General features: G+C 34.3%; 1 protein-coding gene and 1 long non-coding RNA gene across 2 annotated transcripts in view; one reads left to right on the top strand and one right to left on the bottom strand.

Annotated features, from left to right (window-relative positions):
- LOC139994875 (solute carrier family 7 member 14) overlaps nucleotides 1–22899 on the top strand; it is a 71021-nt gene that overhangs the window by 530 nt on the left and 47592 nt on the right. The window contains exon 2 of the mRNA XM_072017909.1: nucleotides 4295–5318. The gene's annotated coding sequence lies outside the window, so the exon portion shown is untranslated. The remainder of the gene's footprint in view (nucleotides 1–4294; nucleotides 5319–22899) is intronic.
- Nucleotides 11235–14641, bottom strand: LOC139994817 (uncharacterized). Its single transcript, XR_011801762.1, has 2 exons — nucleotides 14102–14641; nucleotides 11235–12446 (listed from the first exon to the last, which is right to left on the bottom strand). It is a non-coding gene; the product is annotated as an uncharacterized lncRNA (long non-coding RNA).

Here is a 22899-nt window from a genome sequence, read left to right as displayed (position 1 = left end):
TTTCTATCGTATTTCTAAAAAAATAATAAAAATAATCTAGTTAAATTTCCTTGTGAACAAATACAATGAATGGTTTATTTAAAAAAATGAAGGTTTATGTTTATTAACTTAACCTTGAAATGATACTTTGGGGTCTTTTATGATCTCAACAGGATACTGGTTTTGATTACCGTATTGCAAAATAATTGCAAAAGAATGGTTCTTTAACTTTTTTGAATATTTGAACATTCGAATTTTATAGTTTGCATCTTAGGTATGTAAAGTATATTTAATGAATTGGAGTCCTATCTAAGAGAAGACACTATTTCTTTTAATGATCTTCTTAGATTGAAATTAATGATAAAAGCCCCATTAAGGAGAAAACATTATAGTAGAAAAAACAAATTTTAAATATGTACTATGTATTGATATTAATCAACACGTTTCACGCATAATTCATCATTATAATTATATCTAATTAGAAATAGTTACAATTATTTTATATAGTTACAAAAAATAGCTTAAATATTATTATAAATTAATGGTTTAAATATTCTAAATTAATGTCACTATATAATTCCAGACTAATGCTATGCACAAAACAGGTAGAATTATAAATGCATAAATCGTATTTAAAATTATAAATATGCAATTGTCGATTCTATAATCTATATCGGGTAAACTTAAAATGGATATGGGGATTTCTCGAAAGATTTGATCTGAATTTCATTTCAGATCATACTGAACTTATGATTTCATTTTATAATGTTTAATAGTTTTTGACGAAAAGAATATAAAAATGTATTAATTTTAATATGTCTTATAAAAAGGATTGGTATCGTGACGATGACTTTACTACTAAGTCAATATGGCGTCCAACTGTGCAATATGATTTTTATATGCATGTAACTTTGAAAGTCATTATTTTCACGCTTTAGTACTAATATTTTTGGATTTTACTTTTTAGAACTATCATATGTTATAATAAAAATTTTGTATATACCAAGAAAATGTTCGACCAAAATTTACTTCCAACCTATTCGAATTAATCTCGTGAACGACACCTAAACCTAAAAGAAACGAACAGGTGCATCGTATATGCGCCGGCGTACGATGTTGTTCTGACGTAACAATATTACGTCAGAGCATGGCCTGTGATACGCAAGAGGGATAGTACGCGTGGGTGTGCTGGAAAAGATGAAGGAGGCGTGGAGGGAGAGCTGTGGAGGGGGTAGAACGTCAATAGGAGAATCCTTTAGGCGCGTGGTGGGGGAACCAGAAGAAGGTGAGGGTGAACGTAGGGATGGGCGCTAGGGGTGGAACCAGGGCCGTACCTTGGAGTAATATTGTAATTGTATTGTAAATATAATATGCATAATGTTCATAATTTTTGTACAAAAATATAATATATAGAAGAATAATTCAAATCTCTTTGTTTTATAAATATTATTTATTCGTAAAACATACTTTGTAAAATTAAATTATAATATCATTTACAATTAAAATATTTCTTCTATATTATAGAATAAGATACAGTATTTTTAAATGGACCTTTAAGAGGCAATTATTTACATCTACACTTCGTTTTATTAAAATCATTTACTCAGCATTAACATCATTTATTTCATTCCTTCATCGAGTGAGTCAAATTTTCATTTAATAATTTTACTTAACTTTCCAAATAAATTGAAAGCATAAATACATTGATTTAAATTGTTAAGGTACCTTGAGATTAACTTGGATGGGCGATACTCCTCCTTTTACTTGCCGTCCTTGATTAGTTGTTTTTACGAGGCCGTGAATTTTTATCGGGCAACATTTGCGATTCTCAGTTTTCTTAGAGTCGCCCTCCCTCCTGGTTTCTTTACGGCACTGTTGGGATCGTCACGCTTGGGGTGAAAGTTGGCACAGGACGGACAGGTTACGTTTCGCCTCGCATAGTTTCCTCAGTACTCGACTTGGAAGCCTCCGGGACCGAATAATTCAATGCATTTACTATAATTATCACGTCGAGATCTATCGATCGAACGATGTCTCGCTTTCACGTTCTACGTTCCAAACGTTTATGGGTCTTTCTCTATGAAAGTCTACAGAGAATTCAAGTCTACTGAAAATTATTAATCGAGTCTAATATTAATTCTTCATCTGATCATTCTCGAAAAGAAAATTTTTTCGAAAATTTAAAGACAGTTGAATCGAGTCTAATTTCTCGTGTAATTTACTCGAAAAACGAATTCTCTCAAATACTCGACGAGACGAACATGTTCCATTTGTTGATTGACTCCAGGTCTCTAAGTAACAAATTTTGTTTCTGAATAAAGAAAAATTCAATGAGGTTTCTGCATATCTTTATTTATTTAAGTTTGATTTCTAACATTTTAATAAATTTTGTAGCAAGGCAAGTACATATATTCTTGGTCTTTCAGTTCTATAATCTGAGACATCACGATTCATCAAACTTCATCTGGACCACAGCGTAGATACCTTTTGCAAAGCCTCGTAGCAAGATCAGTTAGCTTCAGTCACTAGTCTTATAGGCTCACAGATCAAAACAAGTTTTGTCCATTTAACCAGGGCCAGGAAGGCAGACACGGTCTCTAGATAGACGTATCTAGATAGCACGTCTGCGTACACTATTGAGCCGGGGGTGCTCTTGAAGCCACGATGCGGCAGGGGTGGCTTGCTCGACGGGGATAAGCTGCTGCTTTTCTGGGGATGCCACAGACACGTACTGTTTTTTGGGTTCCATACCACTATTGTATTATTATTTGTATCTTAAACACCTACTTAGCCAGCAATTTATTGTTAGGTCCAAGCTAGTCAATGTGAGTAACATTAAAGAATTTTAGGGAGTTGGTTTTTTGGATCTGGAAATAGAAAATTTGAAGATTTCTGGGTACAGAAATTGAAGAATTGGAAATTCAGAAATACCCAGACCTGAAAGTTAGAGATTTCAAAATCTGGAGATTAGAATTTCTCGAGTCTGGAAAATGGAAATTTGAAAATTTCCAGGCCTGGAAATTGGAAACTTCAATATTGTCCGGTTTGAAAATTAGAAAAATTGGACATTTCCAGCTCTGGAAATTGGAAATTTGAAAATTTCCAAGTTTAGAAATTGGAAGTTTGCAAATCTTGAAACATGGAAATTGGACATTTTTCCAAGTCAAAAGTCTCAAAATAATCGATTTCTGTAGATCACTGTAGAATTTTTCTATGCTGTCGGCAAAGGGGTTGAGGAACTTGATCGAGCTCTTTGTTTCAAATTTTCCATCTTAATTATCTGAATTTTCTATCGATGATCAAGCTCGATTCTTAGAATTTAATTACTTCAATGTAGTCGCTCTATCTTGAACAACATCGAAGAGACACCTCTGTGAATATTTCAACAGTTTAAGTTTAAAGGGATTGTGAAAGTTTGGTCAATCGATAATCGTCGGGGGAGCGGATGAATTTTGGGCCAGGATAAAATTCGTAGTCTAAGGGAGGATCGTCTGCAAACGCTGACAATCACAACGTTCAGCTATTTTAAAAATAAATTTCACCATGGTACCGCGGTTTAGTCATGCAAATATCGGGTCGTTTACAGGTTCCTATTTAGAAGAGGTTCCTCGGAGTAGATGGTCGTTTACAGCAACTGGTGGATCTGACCGCTGGAATTATCTCTTTGAAAAGGGACTTCTCCGAGACGACTTTAGTAATTAATTAATTCTGAGAAGGTATCACATTGCATACGAGATATTAAACTACTCCCTTTGTATAGTAATGGCTGCCATAATAATAGGCAATTATATGCGTACTTATGTGTGATTAGGAATAATTACGTTGAATGGAAAAATAGAGGAAGAATAGAAAGTCATATAGATCTTCTCAGCTGAATGCTTCAAATAGTGCTTGCTAATGTTCGTAGGTCGCTATTTATTTGTACAGGAGATTTGTAGAATATTTTAGGGAACAGGGTGCCCCTGGAGATAGTACACTACCGGGTTTTATTGGTTTGTGGAGGGGAAGCATGGTGAAGCTTCAGTGGTGTATCATTTGGCAGGGGTGTTTCAGAGGGTGCTAGTGATGGGAATAACTTGACACACTCTACGATTTCTCTGTGGAACTATCATCCCTGTTCTAAAGAATAATTAACAAAAAACATTCCTTATGCTAAAGTACTAATACACTTTTAATATTGTACTGAACTATTGTTATTTATTTGTTTAGTATACCATGAGTGGTATTATAATACTAAAATACAATGTCATAGATATCATACTATAATTACAAAAGTTTGCTTACAATAATGTACTAATACCAAATCCTTTTTCAGGTGTTCCTGTATTACCAATATATTCACAACAAACAACGTAACTGGTAACACTGTCAGGGGTCTGAAAAGGATATTTTCATGAGCAAACCGATACCACGAAGAGGTCTAAACCATCATTACTATAGCTACCACCACCACCACTACCACTCTGTTGGGGGTGTATCGTCAGGGGGTTGCACGCAGGTGGGGATTCGCGATAGTGGGGTCGGTTGTCTAGGGGTGGGATAGAGGCTCGATCAAGGCGAACAGAGACGGAGGCAAGCTGAGAGAGAGCGTAGCCCCACGGAGTACCGCCACCCGTGTGTGTCGCACTAAAATGTGACTCTGGCCAGCAGCATCGGGAGCCGTGTGTGAGCGCGAGCGCGAGAGCGAGAGAGAGTCGTGTGTGCCGGAATTTTCGTTAGTTTAGAAAGCGGCAGCTACGTTTTTCTCACTTAAACAGCCGACCAGCGAGCTGACACCAAATAACACCAATCAAGCAAGAACAAAAAGCTGAGAAAGAACAGAAAGAAGGCCCAATAAGGAAGGGAGGAAATCCGGCTGGACGACCGTCGTTGGTGAACCAAACATATCATAAAATATCATTTTCTCGTAGCTGCGGATCACTTAGCTGGTCTGAACTAGCTAGAATAGACGAAACTGGACTGAATGGTGAAGAAGAAGAAGAGCCAGCGTACCTAGTGCAAGGATTGGAGAGACTGATGGGTCATATCGTGCGAGTCTGATCAAATCTAGACAGATAGGCTTATAGATAGATAGATAGATAGGTATATATGTGCATTTAGAAACGGAGAGAGTGTAGCTGGTTTCGTCCTCCGTTGTACCATCGTTATCCTCGTCTGTTCGCGTTCCCCTGCTACGTGTGGCAGCACAACTGACGTGTTACACGTCCAGGATCGCTCAGCTAGTTCCGATGACCGTTCTGGATTAGTGTACCAATTCGTACCACTCCCCCGTGAACTGTGATTCCTTGTGGCGTGGACGCAGAGGAGGGTGACCGCGACGACGGGGTAGACGAGACGAGGTAAGTACCTTATTCTGTCATTCTCTATTAATTGGTTGTACTTTTTGTCGAATAGCGTTGGGCAGAGTTCTATGGACTTGGATCAGTTTTGGTGCTTTCTTTTTTAGAGAGGTTACGAGTTCTAAGCTTCTACAAAAGCTAAGTCTTATACGACCTTTGTCTTATGGAAATCTTTCAAGTAGCTAATGATTGCGGATGATTGAAGGGGAATGTGATAAAGTAAGACACACTTATTGGAGTAATTCTTGTCCGGCATAAGAAAGTTGGAATGTAGAGAAATGGTGTTGATAGTCTTGTTTGCTTAGCTTTGAGCTTTATATAGGATGGTTTAAGTGTCTCTAGAGGAGGATCCTGGTTCTTATATTTGTTCAGAGGCACTAAGGTTAGGAAACAAGAAGTTAGACTTTAGGAGTCTTCATTAGAGTAAAGATAGAGATACAGTCCTAAAATCAAGGGAAGAAGGTAACTCTTAACAAATTATCTGCTATCTGTTGGAAATCTTTTTAATTGTCAAGAAATTTCATAAATTTGATCACTATTCATTTTCCAATTTCATACCATTGACCCTGATCAATTCTCTACAAAACCGCCTTGAAAGATATCCGCTTAGTTGCAACAATTCACAATGTGTTATCACAGAGGTGATGTTTCCAGAAAAGAAGCAGTCCATCGCGTGCACTGTGATCTCCTTCACGATGTCTAATTTTAGATCAGTAGTAAACAGTAGAAAAGGGAACTATTTTTCTTGCTTATGGACCTCTCTCCATTAACTTTGACGTTCCCTTAGACGTAGCACGAAGCTATACATATATATAATATATCATTCTGGAATGAAGAAAGCCCGTTAATTTGCGACAGGCGGCGTTGCATGATCCATAAAACGAGGAGAAAGGGAATAATTGAAGAGAAGTTTCGATTCAAATTTAGTCTGGTTGGCTGATGAGGAACGACATCTTATTCTTTTTCCTTCTTACACGTCGATGGAATGAAGCATGTCAGACTTTCCTTAAGAACTGAGGCGACGGATGATAGAAGGAAGTGCAAAAGATGCAATGTTTCCCTCCTAGGGGCTAGAAACTTGTTCTTGTCATTAATTTCAGATTAATTTCTTGAGAAAGACACAAGAGAAAACCTTGTTCTGAAAAAATTTGGCATTGAGAAACTGTGAAAAATGACTTGATATTATTTTTAGTTTTTCAGTTTATAAGTCCAATGTTGACTTTCAAACATTTTTTGAGATACAGATCTCTTGGGAAAATATTACTAAAATATAGGTTTGAAGAAATATTGATAGCTTTACTCGTTAATAGGTGGAAAGTTATGGGAACGAATTAGATAATTGTTAGACTTGGTCTTTTTCTTCTATAATTCTATATTCTGTAATTCTTCCATTCACAAAATTTTATGTAACTACAGACTTGGTAATATTTGGAATTTATCCTCTGTCACTTTCCTTGCACTCAAATTATTCTATTTCTGCAAAAAGTAATTTCTTCACAGTCCTTGTTATGTCAAAGTAAAGCTTTGAAGTTCATTCCTATTTATTTAATTAGCCTTCAAAGTTATTATCTACTTTCCATTCTAAAGAGATCTTTCAAATAAGATACCAATTAGTGTAATAATTATTTCAGTTGTTCTGAGATCAAGTCTCCCAAGGCTAGGCAACATAACAGCGCTCTTCTCCTTCGTATTCCCAGTGGAACATCTCTATGAAGGTCCTCTTCGATCTGTCCGATGTCTAGCACTCTCGTTTCCAGTAATACCTGGCAGTGACATTAAACGGCCCTGTCCAGGCTATCGTATTTCCGTGACCGATCGACCAAACAGTTAAGCCGCTCGTCGTAAACACGAAAGACTTGTCTCGATGCGTCGGGAACGTGATAAAAATGTTCCTCTGCACGCAACAGTAGCCTCTTTACATTTTGTTTATTTCAACCATGATCATTTCACGTTAAATGACAAATCTCTCTATATTAATATCTAAAGAAATTATTACTCTCTTTTGGGCTTCAAATTGAAACCATGAATTGCAAAATAACATAAGTTCATCAACCAATATTTTGACAAAATCAGCTTTTTGTGCTTATCTTTTTATATATGTCAGGTTTTGTGTAGTGAATATCCAAAGGAATTATTATTCTCTTTTAGGCTTCAAATTGGAGACATGAATTGCAAAATAGCGCAAGTCCAATAATCGATATATTGAGAAAATTAGGTTTTTGTGCTTATCTCCTTAGAAGTCAGGTTTTATATGGTAAGGATTCTTCGCTTCAATTTGTCAGAAGTAGCAGCTTATAAAGAATTTTTGCAATATTCAATTTATTGATTTTCTCTTCAGTTTTTGATATGTCTGTGATCTTGCTGGTCTGAAACCAAGAGGCTCAAGAAGACTGGGTTATTTGGAATATAGAAGATTCATAGTGTGTGTTAAAATATAGGAGGTTTAAATCTAGAATGTACAAATTATAGCGATGCAAGACTTCATTAGATGATTTAAATACAGAGACTTAGGAAATGCAAATTTAGAATATCAGTCTTGCACATTTAACATATGAAGAAATTATAGTATAGGAATTCTAAGCTTAGAGTGTCCACAAAATCAATAACATTTACCCTATTGAAATAGCCCGAGTTTACATTAGACATAGAGGATCCAATTTTAGATCAAGGAGAATAAAATACGAAAGGTCTAAATTTAGAATATAGAATTTCTACTTTTACTATTCAGAAATTAAAATATACAAACTGTAAGCTTAAGATGTCAACGAAATCAATAGCACATTTATTCTATTAAAATAACTTGAGCTTATATTTTTAGTATATAATTAATTTAATAATTATTTATATATATAAAATAGAAACTTAAATCTAAGAATTAAAATTTAAATGCAGAATACATGTAGAACTCCTGTTTTGAAACTACAGCAATTTTACATAATATCTAAGAAATATCAACCAAATGATAACAAAAATATTGTATTTTCTCTATCATGCACATAATTCCCTGAAATGAAGGAAGTAGAGAGCAATGTGCCACTGCCAGAACTTAAAATACAAAAACAAGAACAAATGGGGGGGGGGGCGGGCGGTTGAGAATATTGAATTGAAGAGAAAATTTTGCAGACAAGTTTTTCTAGAAATACCCCTTAATGATAGCTCGTGCTTCTCGTTAAAAGTAAAAGAAGAGGAAAAAGGTCGATCTGAAAGAGCAACGATGAAGGAAACAGAAGTAAAAATGGAGGAAAGAGGAAGGTTTTTATCGAACGAAAGTTTGTTATATGATCGCTTGATTGCATCTGTGCATATATGCTTGTCAATTTTTTCCTGACCACGATAAAATAGAAGAGCGAACAAAATAAAGAAGCCTCCAACAAATTGGAGTGATAAACTGGAAAGTGGAACGATAATGTAAGGATTAAATTGGTCCCTGGTCGTTTACAAAACGTGAAACATTTTCCAATGTGAAAGACAACAGTTTTCATTGGTTGATGATTCGAATATTATGAAAGAGAAGAAATATGATGCCGAAACTGGCTTCTGTGGGATTATTTGATTTAGTGGTTTATGATAATATTGGAATACTTATACAAATTATTTGTGAATATATTATATGCATTGTACACTGTAGGTCATAGGTATTAAGACACCTATTTGTTACATTGATTGAAGAACTCAACTAAATTCTATTTTAATAAGTTTTATACATTATGAGGTGTAATTAAAAAATACAAGCAATGAAAAGAATACAATTTTTATTAAATATTGTCAGGAGTTCCAATATTTATGGTTGGCGGTACATGTACAGTGAAACCACCTTATATTAGCATTAATTATATGTTTAATACTATTCATGCTGTATTCAAATATTTTACAACTTTTGTGGTAAATGTTCGAATACTATCGTGAGCCACTGTATTTTTTTTTTAAATGAACGCTGGAATCCAGTGCTAACATGAAATTGCTCGGAGTACTCTACCTTGCTTCACGCGAAACCAGCCATTGTGCGAACCTATTTCTGTTAATTGACCGACTTCTCGAGTCTGTGCGATTATTCGAGGCAGCTATTCGCCTCAATCATTTTCGGTAATCCGTATTTTCCTTGTTTATTCAGGAACCGTGTAACTGATACCTCCTTTTCTTACTAATTAATCGTATTCCATGATTATTATCCTAATATCTGCTTCTATGGATGATTTGCCCTATACTTAAGAGGATAATCGTCGATTGTCTGCATGACTTATAACGGAGGAACTGGTAATGTTGGCTCGAGAAACGTTTGATGGATTTTCAATGGATTATTTCGAACACCAATTGCTTAGGGAATTTTATTTTTCCTAATCTAGAAATTGTTCAGTGGACTTTTCATTCTGTAATTTATAATTCGATTCTTATCTAAATTATATTTACTAGAAACGTAAAGCAAAAGCTCTGGAAGAATTGTATACGTAATAGCTACTTTTCTTAAACTAAAGATTCTTCTAGGGACATTTCACTTAAGCTTTTTTGAACATGAACTGTTTCTATCGCTCAATTTATATATGAATTATAGTTATTCTCTTAACCCATTCACATCGGACTTCTATTTCATTGTGATTCGATTTATATATGAAATATGTTCCAAATAATTATAATTGCGCAGAAATTGAATCATAAAGAAGTGAAAATTCATCGAGACTACCGTGAGAAGTTGACTGAAAGATTTTTAGGTTAGGAAAAGGTAATTACACAATTCTTTTATACTTGTGGGCCAAAGTGTTTTTAACAAAAAGTAGAGTTCAAGGTGGAAGGGCGGGGTTTTCAAAGAAAGCCACAAAATTCTCAATTAAGACCAGCCTAACGCTGTCTTCTGTGAATTTTTAACAGGATTTCTTGATTTTTATTCTTGAAAGACCGACTTCCAAGCGGGTCAAGTACGAATTCATGCGTCTGGCCGCGCACTCGTATACCCATTCCTGAATTAAATATCTGGTTTCATATATATTCGGCTTATAACTTAGTTATGCTGCTTGAGATAATCATGGAATCACTATACTACTTCTTTATTTAGACATCCATAACTATAAAAAAGCTTCAAATAAATAACACATAGTGTTCCAATAATTATGGCGCAGCTGGCAAAAGAGCGATTCTATATGTAGAAATAAGTCGAAAATATACAATAAAATTTGTTCAGAGCACATTTCGTTTCCGATTAAATTAATGTTCATTGATTAAATTAATTTTAGGTTGTCTGACTTTATTTTGTAAACTGTACTTCACAAGATAAAGGTTATTAAATGGTTCTTAATGTAAAATTAACCGGAATGACAAAGAATTGAGAAATAAGTAACCTAACCTAATTAGGCAATTCCTAATTCTTTGTCTTTTAGGTTAATAACACTTAACTTGCGAAGTATAACTTACAAAATAAAGTCAGATATCATAAAACTATTAATTAATTTAATTTTTCATTCCTTAAATTTTTTTAAACTTTTGCTATAACCGTCCATCAGTATAATACTTTGAGCGCTTAATATTATTGTAACTTTCAATAATACACATTCGTTGAAAGTTAAGATCTCTAGTTGCAAATTAAGTACAGTCGAAATAGAATCAAAGACTGACAAAATGAAACATGATTGAACGAATGATGTAAGAGTTAGGTATTAACCACTTGTACAGAATCAGCGCTGAAGCTTTTCACGAAACTCATTGAAATCTTCAAACGAGACGATGAAGTACGTGATTCTATCAAATCAAACTTATTAAACGAAATATGTTATTCGGTGAAAAAAATACTGGTACGAACCTGATTCTAAATGCTTCCATTCTAATTGCATTGATGTTGTGACCTAACTTGTTAACTTTGCTAGGTCACAGAAGACAAAAATTATTATAAAAAGTTAAGAGATAATTGTAAAATCACTGTAAAATGGCTTCGAGCATTTAAAATTTTAATAGAACAACTTCCTATAAATCTCAAGGTATAAAAGTGCAATTATTTATGACAAATGCGATGGGAAAGTTGTAAAACATGTAGATAAAGTTGACGGTGCTTTGAAATACATTCGATACATTCCATCTTGTTTTCCATCTCGTCTAGAAGTAATTTATCCTCCTCTGGAAATACGCCAGATCGAAGAGAAACAATTTTCCTTTCTAGTATTAAAGATAAGATTTACATAATAAGATCAGTACAAACTGTGAGAAAGTTTGGGATACAATAGATCAAAGAGTGATAATTTCTCCTTCTGGTATCGATAGCACAAATAATTTCAATATATCGACATAGCAGATCCATTAAAAGGGGATGTCCTGTATAATCAGTGGCAACGTTCGAAAGTATAGGGGAGAAAAAAACACGACGGAAAAATAGCGAAACGTTCCGGCATGAATATCAGTCGGTCGACGTGCAAACCGGAACAATCGCGTGCCACATACACTATCGGGTAAAAGTAGGAGGGCAGAGCTTAGTGCAAGCACTAAAGATCAATTTACAAAGCGCCACCGAACGCTATCTGAACGTTTTACAATATAACCTCTCCACTAAATCAATTTTACACACTTTAAATAATTTTACGAATTTCGTAGATACATACACAGATCAAATTTCTATCTATAATGCTTTTAACCAGCACTATATACATATAGCGATTCATAAAATTACATATATATCTTACAACTACAATAGTTTCTTTCGGCCTTATCTGCCTAGAAATAGTATTTGGCTTATATTTCTCCGTATTCATTCTTTATTATTCATCTGCTGTTTATTCGCTTTAACAGTTTTGCTAATTTATGAAAACCGGGTCTCCAAGTGATAAAACAGTTTTTACTGCTCGTTGAAATCTTTTCCTGTTCTTTTCTTTCATCCTTTCCTTTTTTTTTAAGTTGATGATTGTGAAATTGTCGGGTGGGAGGATAATCTCCAGGAGCAGACTTCCGGTTGGATGGCTTTGCCTAGGCTCCACCCATTACCCCGATGAGGTAAAACGTATTTCCCATTCTCTGCGATTATTTCTCATTAATACTTTTTCGCTTCTTCCATCTGGTTGTTCTCTTGTTAGCCAGCGAATAGCCAGAGCAATTTGCTTCTAATCCGTTGTTACACGGCTTGGAAAATTGTTGCTAGGTTTCCATCCACTTGTTCTATATTCAGGTTTTTAATCATTCGATGAAAAGTTAAGGATCAAGTAGTAAAATAACGTGTAAAACACAGGCATTGTGAAATTAATATATAATTTTATATTAATATAAATATATAATTTTAAATTTACAAGATCTATGGTAAATAATATTTTTATTTTCCTTTCAGATTCTTGTAGTCTATATATTCAGAAAATAATTTTGTATATTCAGTGAAAATTTACTCGATTTTGCTGCCCTTGGTCCCAGGAAAATTAATAAAAATGAATTATATTGTGGAATTATCAGGATTGATGATAAAATAAAATCAAACTTGATAATAAAAAAAGATATTGTGGCTTAAAAATGACATAATAAGCAGAAATAAAGCGAAAAGATTAGATAGTGAGTTTTTTGCATAAAATAGCCTTGTAGAATATGATCCATGAGTCTTCTAAAGAATACAGATGAATGAAATTTTAAAGGAGGGAGCGTGGTATAGCAACTGAAGGATACTCTTTGTTCTGCACAGTATGAAACAGCGTTACATCCTACACTTTTTCTCTGAAGAAACTATGACCATCTCTAGAAACTTCTACGCCCTGCCTCAGGCATTTCCCGCCACGTTTTAATAGGTTTACTCTTTAATGCAAGTTAGATTCAATTTTTTCGCTCAACTTCCGACAAACCTGCGGTCTCGTGGCAAAAAATTGTTCCAGTGAAATTGCTTCTTAACAACTCAGAAACCGTATAAATTCAGTTTAACGAGCTATTATATTGTAGATCTTTCGAGAAATCTGTTTTTTCTCACTTTTTCTTCGCATTTTCTCAAGAAATTGTTAATGTAGGACGCACCCGGTGCGTCATCAATTTGGAACAATTTAAGATAAATTAATTGATTAATTTAGAATAATTTTCATTCATTCTATATGCATTTAATCGATAAAAATGATAAAGATAAAGAATTTGTCTAATAACGAAATAATCCTATAAAGTTCGACCATTTTATCCAGCCTTTCAGAAGCAAAACTGGCCGACGCCATTAATTTCTAGATTCCCGAGTTTCATTATGCATATAAATTAAAAAAAAAAAGAAAAGAACAAATGAACTAGTGCCATAAATTCATTCGTCATAAAAAACGATGTAAATAATGATAAAGACCAAGGCATATTTAAAAAAACGGTGCTTGTTACATTATCGCTATTCTCTACTATCCAATTTTGGTATTGATCAATAATAGCTTCTGAACGCACTACTTGACAAATTTTCAAACTCGAGTGTCTTGATAACGAGGCCTCGGACGAACAAATTTTATTGTTTCTTTTCGAATTGCCAATCAATTGTCCACAAATCGCGATATACCCTGTACATTTTCATATATTAATAGATTACGACTAGGGTTAGGGTTAGGTGAAACTAAGGTTAGACAGAAATGAATTCTTTTCGACAGACTTCGCATTGATTACATACAAATTTTATACAGAACTCGGGAAGAATTCATCTCTGCATCTAATATATGCATTGTTATATGTGTATCTTTGCACCTTCGAATCTTTCATAAATGTAAATATTTCATGCGAATATCAGTGAGGCAACCTATGAATTTTATTCCTATTAGTCCTTCTATAATTCTTTCGTATAATAACTGTGCCACATAGTGTCAATGTTTAAAGTATACCTTCATCAGTCTTCTCCACTCGAGAGGATCTTCTTTCCTGGGTTCTTCTTTCGCACGAGGAGGCTTCCTGGTATTTCTGCCCGTTGCATTGCGGTAGATCGATGTACCAGAGTTCAGGGTTACGTTGTAAGGCCTCCTCGTCGCCAACAAAATCTGCAGTCGCACGTGCACCGCGTTAATCAACGACAATGCAGTGATATTTCGTTAAGAATAATTCTTTTAATTGACGAACGACAGCTTTCCTCCCGTGGGAGCTTGAGTAGCTCGAAAATCTACCTTTCTTCTAAAATGAACACTTTATCTGGTATTATAAAACGTGTCTGAGACGGAATCCCCCTATATATCGTCTAGGAATTTTTGAAATAGAGACTTTGCTTCTTTTTGTGTGAAATTGAGATCAAATTGTGTTAAATTAGTGTTCAGTTCTGCTAAAACTGCTAAAAGTCTTTTCTATGGAAATTTTCTTTGTTGGAATTTTACTAGACCTCGATTTCTAGGGATATTTTTAACGAAACTGTTCATAGTTTGATTTAGGTAGCTCTGTTGTATGCTTGTTGCTAATTCTTTCACTAAAAGCAACTGTTTTCTCTTTTATGTGAATCTCTTTTTGAATTATTTTTGTTTGACGATTCTGATATTTTGGTGACAATTCTTTAAATTCAGTTCCAACACTAATTATATATCTGTACAGTCTCCAGCATATTTTTGTTGCGGAACTTCGTCCACAAATTATGTAACGTTTTGATAATTACTGTTCGCCAGTTTTGGTTTCCGGTAACAGTTTCCATATCACGTGCACGCACACGAAATCTCACTCGTTCCACTTTACTTCTCATTAAAAGTTTCATCATTCAAGTGCATTTTCTCAATCATAGTGAGAATTCCTCTCATCGTAATATTATTAATAAATTTATCTACCATTTTCTAAGCTTTATTTTGTAGTTTAATATTTCAAAAATCAATTTTGATATTTAATTCCCTTTTCAAGATTTCGTTATATGGAACTTTATTGTTTTTATTTTCTTGAATTCTAATGTTTTACTAGAACCGCGCTTCTGTCAGTACCTTGTACTTTTTCAAATATTTTTTTCCATTCGCTATTCCTCAATTTTTTAAAATCTTCTATTTTTTGTAGATCTCGAATCTTGTTTTTAAAACGAGCGAAAGGAACGAAACTTTTTCAACAGCTTGAATAGGATAGTCGAACCTAAGAGCAATTGCAGACCGATTTTCCGCGGATTAAGTCTCGGCTAGAAATCGTAAGCCGATTTCGCCACGGTTTTGTAAAATTCCCGCAATCTAATTCTCTGTGGTCTCGTTTTGGACGCGTTCCAACCAGATAATCTCCCGAAACATCTGTTTGCCACCATTTCTCTTAACTCTGAGTAATTTTGATCCTATTCTTGCCTTTGTTTTTCTTACTGAATGTCTAGGAGTTCCAAACATTTCCCAATTTCTTTTTCTCATAATTTTACTAAAGAAAATTTAACTTTTAAAATATTTATATCCTTCCCTATGGTTTTCTTTCGTAACTTCAATTTTACACTTTAAGTTTATCTTTTTTTATTTTCTTTTTAATATTTTTTAATGTTCTACATTTTCTATACAGTAATTTACATATTACTCCCACGAAACAAATAATGTATCAAGGTCGATAGCAACTTCATAGAAATTTACTAGACAAATCAAAGATATAAAAAAGGTTTCTAGATCTAGGAAAATTTCCTGGATGTACATCCTGCTTCTATTTCTGTTTGTTCATCTAGAAGTTAGGATTGGCTTTTTTCTTGATTTGAAATGGACAGATGATTAATAGTTTCAAAATGAGAATTGTGGAAACAACAGCTTCCCTCTACTCGTGTGGTTTTGTATATTTTATTAGATAAAATAAAATTAAAATAAAACTGCAATCTTGCAGAATGGCCAATTTTATAGAGAATTTCCGTATCTTAACGAATATGTTTAACAGGTTTATTTTTTCCCCTATACAGTCCATCTGGAATGATAGCCAACGAAGATTAGAGGAAATGGAATGAAAGTAATATTACAATCATGCAAATGAATACAGAGAATATGCCGTACGGAGAATACTTGATTTCAAACAATGATTAGGGTAAATAAAAATGTAATCATGCAGATGAATGCACTGTATAGGGAATTTTCGATGGCGATCGATTTCTAATGAAGATTAGGGAAAGTATAATGGCGGTAATTAACGATTGGAAACGATAAATGGTATAGAGACCTCCAGTCTCATTGCTCGGTGGCATGCACGTGGAACTGGGTCACGTGGTAGGAGATAAAACTGTTCTTAACTAGGAAAAACCTAATTGTGAGCGAAACAAGTCACATTCGTATTCTTGATCCATTGATTAGATAGCAGCGAAGCTTCAAAGGAACCTGCGAACTAATTCTGTTGAATAATCAACGATTCCACGTGTGTAAATATAAAATTTTGATGAACCTGGCTAAAAATAGGGGAATACAAATTGATCCTCGCTCATAATTAAGTTGTAAAGAAACAGAAGCTATGAATGGTCTCCTGGAATAAAATATAGAATAAAAAGACAACGATTAATCCATTCAGGATTAGGATAACGTTGTATCAGCTCAATATTTCATTCGTATTCGAAGCCATAAATTCCAAAAAGACCACCTTTTGCCACTATGAGATATTGCTTCAGTTGTTTCCATGTTATTTAGACTTATTTAATAACGTTTCAATTAACATAAAAATCTTATCTCTTAAGTACTTTTTAAGGGCAAAATTGTTTAATGAAAAGTAAGTAATCTTAAAATTATTCAGATACGAATTTTTGTGGCAGTAGTCTGATGTAGATTTAAAAATGAAGTTACAATATAATATACATTTTTCATTTTACATTTTTCACTATTTTTGTGCAAAAATCATATGTTATTAAAGAAGATACAAAATATCTGGTGTACCTTTAAACGAAGTTCAACCATTTAGAAGCAATAATTTAATGAGATTATAGCCAAGTGGAAGCGACATTAATGCGACCATTTGTTGCAATGAGCCACGTGGAGAAAAGAGGTGCATGATCGATGACCACGATGGCTGGCGAGCGTGCGTGTCAACGTTTTCACGGTACAGCGCCGTATTTTTTGAGTGGGCTCTTCGTCCAACTATTAAACGACGTTCGATTTAAATTCACTGATGAAGATAATAATCAACCGTATTAATTATCGTTGCTCGAGCAACGGTAGATTAATAAACTTTTATCGTTATCGTTAATTTTCAATTAACAAAGGCTGAACATGTTTGCTGGCTTCCTAGAAATCGCCATTTATTATTGTCCAAGAGGCGTGCGTCAATTTTAATTAGACAAACGGGACAGTCATCTATACGATCGGTGTTTCACATAACGCGACCCATTCTCAATGAACAGGTTGTACAACCGAAAGGATTGTATTGATGAACTTGTCGTTAATTATCCGATACTTTTAATTCGATAATTTCAGCTTAATTTGACTAAGAAAAAAAAATGGCCTTAAAGAGAAAAAAAACTTTGCTTTTATATTAAAATGTATAAAATACAGTAAGAATAAAATTCAATATAATATAATGATTTCGAAAAATATATCGCAATGAAATGAGAATGGAATAAAATACATATCTTCGATGAATTTCCAAGTTGTTAAAGTTTCGAATGTTAATGCAATTTGACATCAGGGATTATAATTCCGACGGTGATACATTTAATTTACAGTAGTAGCGTTTTCAAGTGTATCACGAGAAGGATTAATAATAGCTCCGGTTTTATCCATTGTTTCGCAAGAAACAACGTGCAGTCGAAACAATCGAATTACATATTTCGCGCTGCCAATGGCTGACCCGCATCCTAACCTCATTTCAACGATATATACTATACGTTCCAATCCTCTGCTCAATACACTGTCTCTACCATTTTACTGCAAATACACGGTCTATTCGTTGGCCACGACATTGGAAAAATAGAGGGGAAAAGGTATTGAATCCAGTTACATCACACAGTTATCGACCCTAATCGAAATGCAATTAGCGACGTTAACAGGTTTTATCCACTGTCTTCATTCTGCTTTGCTTTACACTCCCAGCTGGATGTCGATTTAATGAAATCTTCTCTTATAATCAATTTTCTCCTAAACTTGAAATATTTTCGATTGTTTAAAATAAAGCTGGAATTTTTAAAACCTATATTATTTTCCACGTGTTTCGAATCTCGATATTTATATTATTTTACGAATTTTTCAGATTTCGAAATTTATATTGCATTTGTGTTATGAGTTGGTTGAATTAATGAAATGTTTTCTTGCAAAAAATTTCTAATATGTTCAACACATTGCAATGAGAACTCTAATTTTAAAATATTCTCAAAATAAAGAATTTTCCCCGATATGCGTACTACCAGAAAATGAAAATGTAAAAATACGAAGTCGCACGGCAATTAACCTAAAAAAATGGTCCGGTAGCCATCTGGATCCGTTTAATTAAACGTGCCCGTGTATAACCATTATGGTAGCCATGTAAATATTCATCCAGATCATTGGAAAATAAAGAATGCTCGATGTTTAACATTCGAAACAGTTAGGGACGGGAAGAAAAATCGTTGGGGTCGTTCCGTTCAATTAAACCGGTCGCTCGAAATAGTAATTGCGGCGGAACGCGATGTTTTTGACGCTGTCACGGTGAAACACGAGCGAACGTAATTGCAGTTCTGCAAAGACACCATTTTACCTGGCGCATCCTGTCGTGTACACAACTGCCTGTCCGTTAAAACGTCAGCCCTTGCAGGGTTGAAAGAAATGTGACGACTGCAATTATTGCGCGGGCAACGTATGCTGTTATTTGTTGTTGGTATCTTCCAGTTCATTAGATGCTGGTGTTTCGCGTGTCACATTGTAATTGTTTTTAATCGCTCAAAGTTCCAGATCCTCCATTATAAACCCTCTGGAGGAATTATAATGGAGCGCATCTTAGAAATTGTTCGTTTAAACTATAGCGGGAAAATGGTACATAGTAGGTTAGTAGTACGAGGGATTCATTTAACAGTACTAGTAGTAGTAGTAGTAGTTTAGTAACACTAGGGTCCTCATAGCAGTACATTAGGTCCCGGTGGAGGAAGTATAATGGAGTTTATCTTGAAATTGTTTGTTTAAAATATAGTGAGAAAATGGTAGATAATATGTTAATTGTTAATAGTACTAGGCTCCAGAGGAGGAATAATAATGGACTGCGTCTTGGAATTGTTCATTTAAAACATAGCGAGGAAACGGTGGATAATAGATAGGTTAGCAGTAGTAGATTCCAGAAGAGGAATCATAATTGAGTTTGTCTTGGAATTGTTCATTTAAAATACAGCAAGAGAAGATTATTAGATTATTTTAAGATAAGAGTAATTTCTATTCTTGTCTCATCGAGTCATTCATGCATCTCGATGCATTAATTTGAGGTTAAGTTACTAAATTTTAGAATTTTCAATTTTATTTTATACTTTTTACTTTTTACATGGTAAAGAGTACCGATATTATGATAGTTACCGATAATATGTTCATAAAACTTGTCTGCGAGTGTCTGAATACTTTTATAAGCTTGTGAATATTTTCCCATGGTTGTCTTTATTTCTGTTAATAAATGGAGTGTGATAGGTTAGGTTGATACAATTTTTTGTATTACTGATTTGAAACTGCTGATGCATTCAGAAAGTCCATCTGACAGTTAGATCAGAATGTAGAAACGGACTGGTATATCGAATTCTCGTCGTTCAAAGGCGGGGCATATCCTCGTTGGATCAGGTGCGCCGAAACCGTATGAAAACCAGGTCAAAAGAGGGCTGTGCGACGAAATTAGATCATGGTCCTTGACGCAAAAATATTCAATTCTATTATTGTAATACACGGTATTGAAATATATTTTATTTGATTATTCATAATTGTCCAAGATTCCTCCCTTGTTTTTAAAAATATGAGGAAGAATTGTGAAACTATTTCATATTCTCAATTCACTTTTCTTAAGCGAATGAAGCGAAATTTTACCACTTTGAATTTCTTTTCTACAAGTTTTATTCTTATTGAGATAGGTTTCAAATATTTTGCTTTATATAACAATTGCATAACGTAACAGAGGCATTGATACGTACCTCGGAATATTTTTTGAATTTTTGAAGGCTTGAACGACTCCTATTTGCCTACGGAATATGGTTGACGCTTTCGCTATGACGAACGCAACTGTTGCGTCTTTACGCGTTTTGACAAAATTATGTACAATTAGAGAGAGCAAGAAAGCAATAGATAATGTGTTTGTACAAATATATGTGTGAAACAAATTTTTGTTTAATTTTTGTTCCTTTGATTTTATTCATAAACACATGAATTTGCATAATCATCTAGTCTAATTATTTCTTAAATTAAAAGCGCAGGAAAAATGTATAATTCTATACAAATAATCTAAATCCAAATTTATAATATTGTGAATGAACAAATCATTTCATAACACGCTATAAACATCTGACAGGAATCTCACGGATGTGAATCTTTTCTTTTATTTGGTTCTCGAGTTTGCCAACTGCAAAAGTTCTCAACTTTCAAGTCGGAAGTTTCTGTTCCATTTTTGATAAATTTATGCGGTGTTTCACGGTCGTACGCGTTTCCGTGTCAGAAGTAAAAAGATTTCTGAGCGAGTGTTTGACCCGGAAAGGCCAGGTTGAAACCGGATGCTCCAGACTCTTTGACGTTGAATTACGACTATCTATACGACTTTCGAACGATCTCCAAATTATCTTCGTGTCTGAAATCGAAATTTCATGGAAGTAGAATCACCCATAAAAATATTCGAACACTTGTGGTCACTTTTATCAATATTTTACGAATATATTATGTGTGCTATACGAAATACATAAAAATTTCATTAATCTTATTACGAGACTCTACCATCATGATTGAATAAGCTTGAAACAAATTGGAAAATGCACGTAGAAAGTATAAAATATCTAGTGCAAGTAGTATTTCACAGGAATCACAAAAATATTTCAAGAATCAATTATCCATTGTATTAATGAGACTCTCGATATTCAATCATTTTAAAACTACCTATGCTCTATACTATACTCTATATTGAATATATGTTTGCAGTAAATATACTGTAACTTCTACATACGATACACTTTTAGGTTAGTTTCCAACTTTTTCTCTCGTCATAATGTTAATGAAGTTTTAAAATGTTTTATATAAGATGCACAATATATATATATATACATACAATTTTGCTGTGATGAATGTTGAGATACATTGACGAATCACTGTATGACTACGTCTATCAAACGAAATTTTGCTTAAGTTATTTATGCAGTTGGTAAAAATATAGAAATGTAAGGCACACCGATACAGGATTATTTCCGTGAACTTCAAAGTCGAGAAATAATGCACGAGGGATGAAATAGGCGATTGGAGAGAAGTTCGGTTACGCCCCCGATAAATGCGCGTCCCTGGGTTCAGGTCGTTCTCGGTGCGAAGGTCGACCCTAGAGAAGTTGGATGACAGCCAAGAACCGGCCTGCTAGCTATCTTCATAGGGGAAATAAATTCACGGGCAAGTGTGCCTTCGTTTTCTGCTGTTCCTGACACGAGAACGAACTGTGGGCTGCTTTCCTCCCCTCTTCACCTTCCTCTCTCCATCCGGTTTAATTGAATGAGATCCTACCCGTTCTTCTCCTTACTCCGCTTTCGTTTATCGCAGACCTACTTTTTCACGCGTTCAAGTTTTTCTTTGTCTTTACACTCACCCTTTTGTGTTATCTTATTTTAGAAATGTCAAGATAATTTTCCCTTGGAATTTTTCATCTTACTACTTATTTTTTTTATTTGTTTCGTTCCTTTGTGAAAACAGTTCCGTAATTTCTTCCCTTAACTTATATTTTTTACGAATTTCTAATTTCATTTTTTACGGGAGTTTCGAACAGCGTTTATTATATCTTGTTTGTTTCTGGAAAACTAATATTTTTCGTGGGTCGAATTTCTCTCTTCGCCTGTGTGTGTCCTTTCATGCCCTTCCCTTTACATTATGTTTTATTTACTACCTTCCGACATTTTTATTATTCTCTTTATCTCTATATTTTCCTTATTCTTAAAATATTTTTTTCTGATACTCAATCATATATTTATATGTCCATTTTTTTCTTTTCGAATACTTATTTTTTCTTTCTTTTTCACACAACCTATTTCCTTTTTTCTTCTGATTTCCATTAATCTTCTTTCCTTACCCCAACTTTTGAAGACTATTTTCCGCTCCGTTTTCTAGGAAAACTGCCATTTCCTCCCATTTCCCGTAAATTTGCCGCCACATTTTTCCCCTGTTTTCCCCAACTATATGGCTATTAAAAATCTTGGAAAATAAATTTTCTTAGTATTAGGGATCCGAACCTTGTTCAACCGCGTGGTGGCCAACCATGTTACTCGCTGAGCCAATCATTCTATTTTGAACCTCTAACCTATTTTCATCTATTTCTTCCATTCGAATCCATTTTGTTTTCACCAGTGGTTTCCAGATGAACAACGGTTTGCACTTTTCTCGTGATTCCCATCGAAAATTGCTGCACATGAAAGCACAGAAGCATGCAGGACATTGTTTATCGTAATTGAAATTAGGGTAAATAAGGTGTAATGAATTTTGTTAAGTGTCCAGCGGCGAATTATTAATATTTCGCGACAGGAAATCGAGTTCTTCGTCTTATTGGCAGGTACAAGAGTTGGGCTTTGGAAAAGCGCTGCGGGAAACGTCTAGATGCATCGCGTGTACATAGC

This window comes from Bombus fervidus, chromosome 15 (assembly GCF_041682495.2).
Source record: "Bombus fervidus isolate BK054 chromosome 15, iyBomFerv1, whole genome shotgun sequence".
Lineage (NCBI taxonomy): Eukaryota > Metazoa > Arthropoda > Insecta > Hymenoptera > Apidae > Bombus > Bombus fervidus.
Note: the sequence above shows the minus strand (reverse complement) of the source record. Positions and strands in the feature narration are given on the sequence as shown.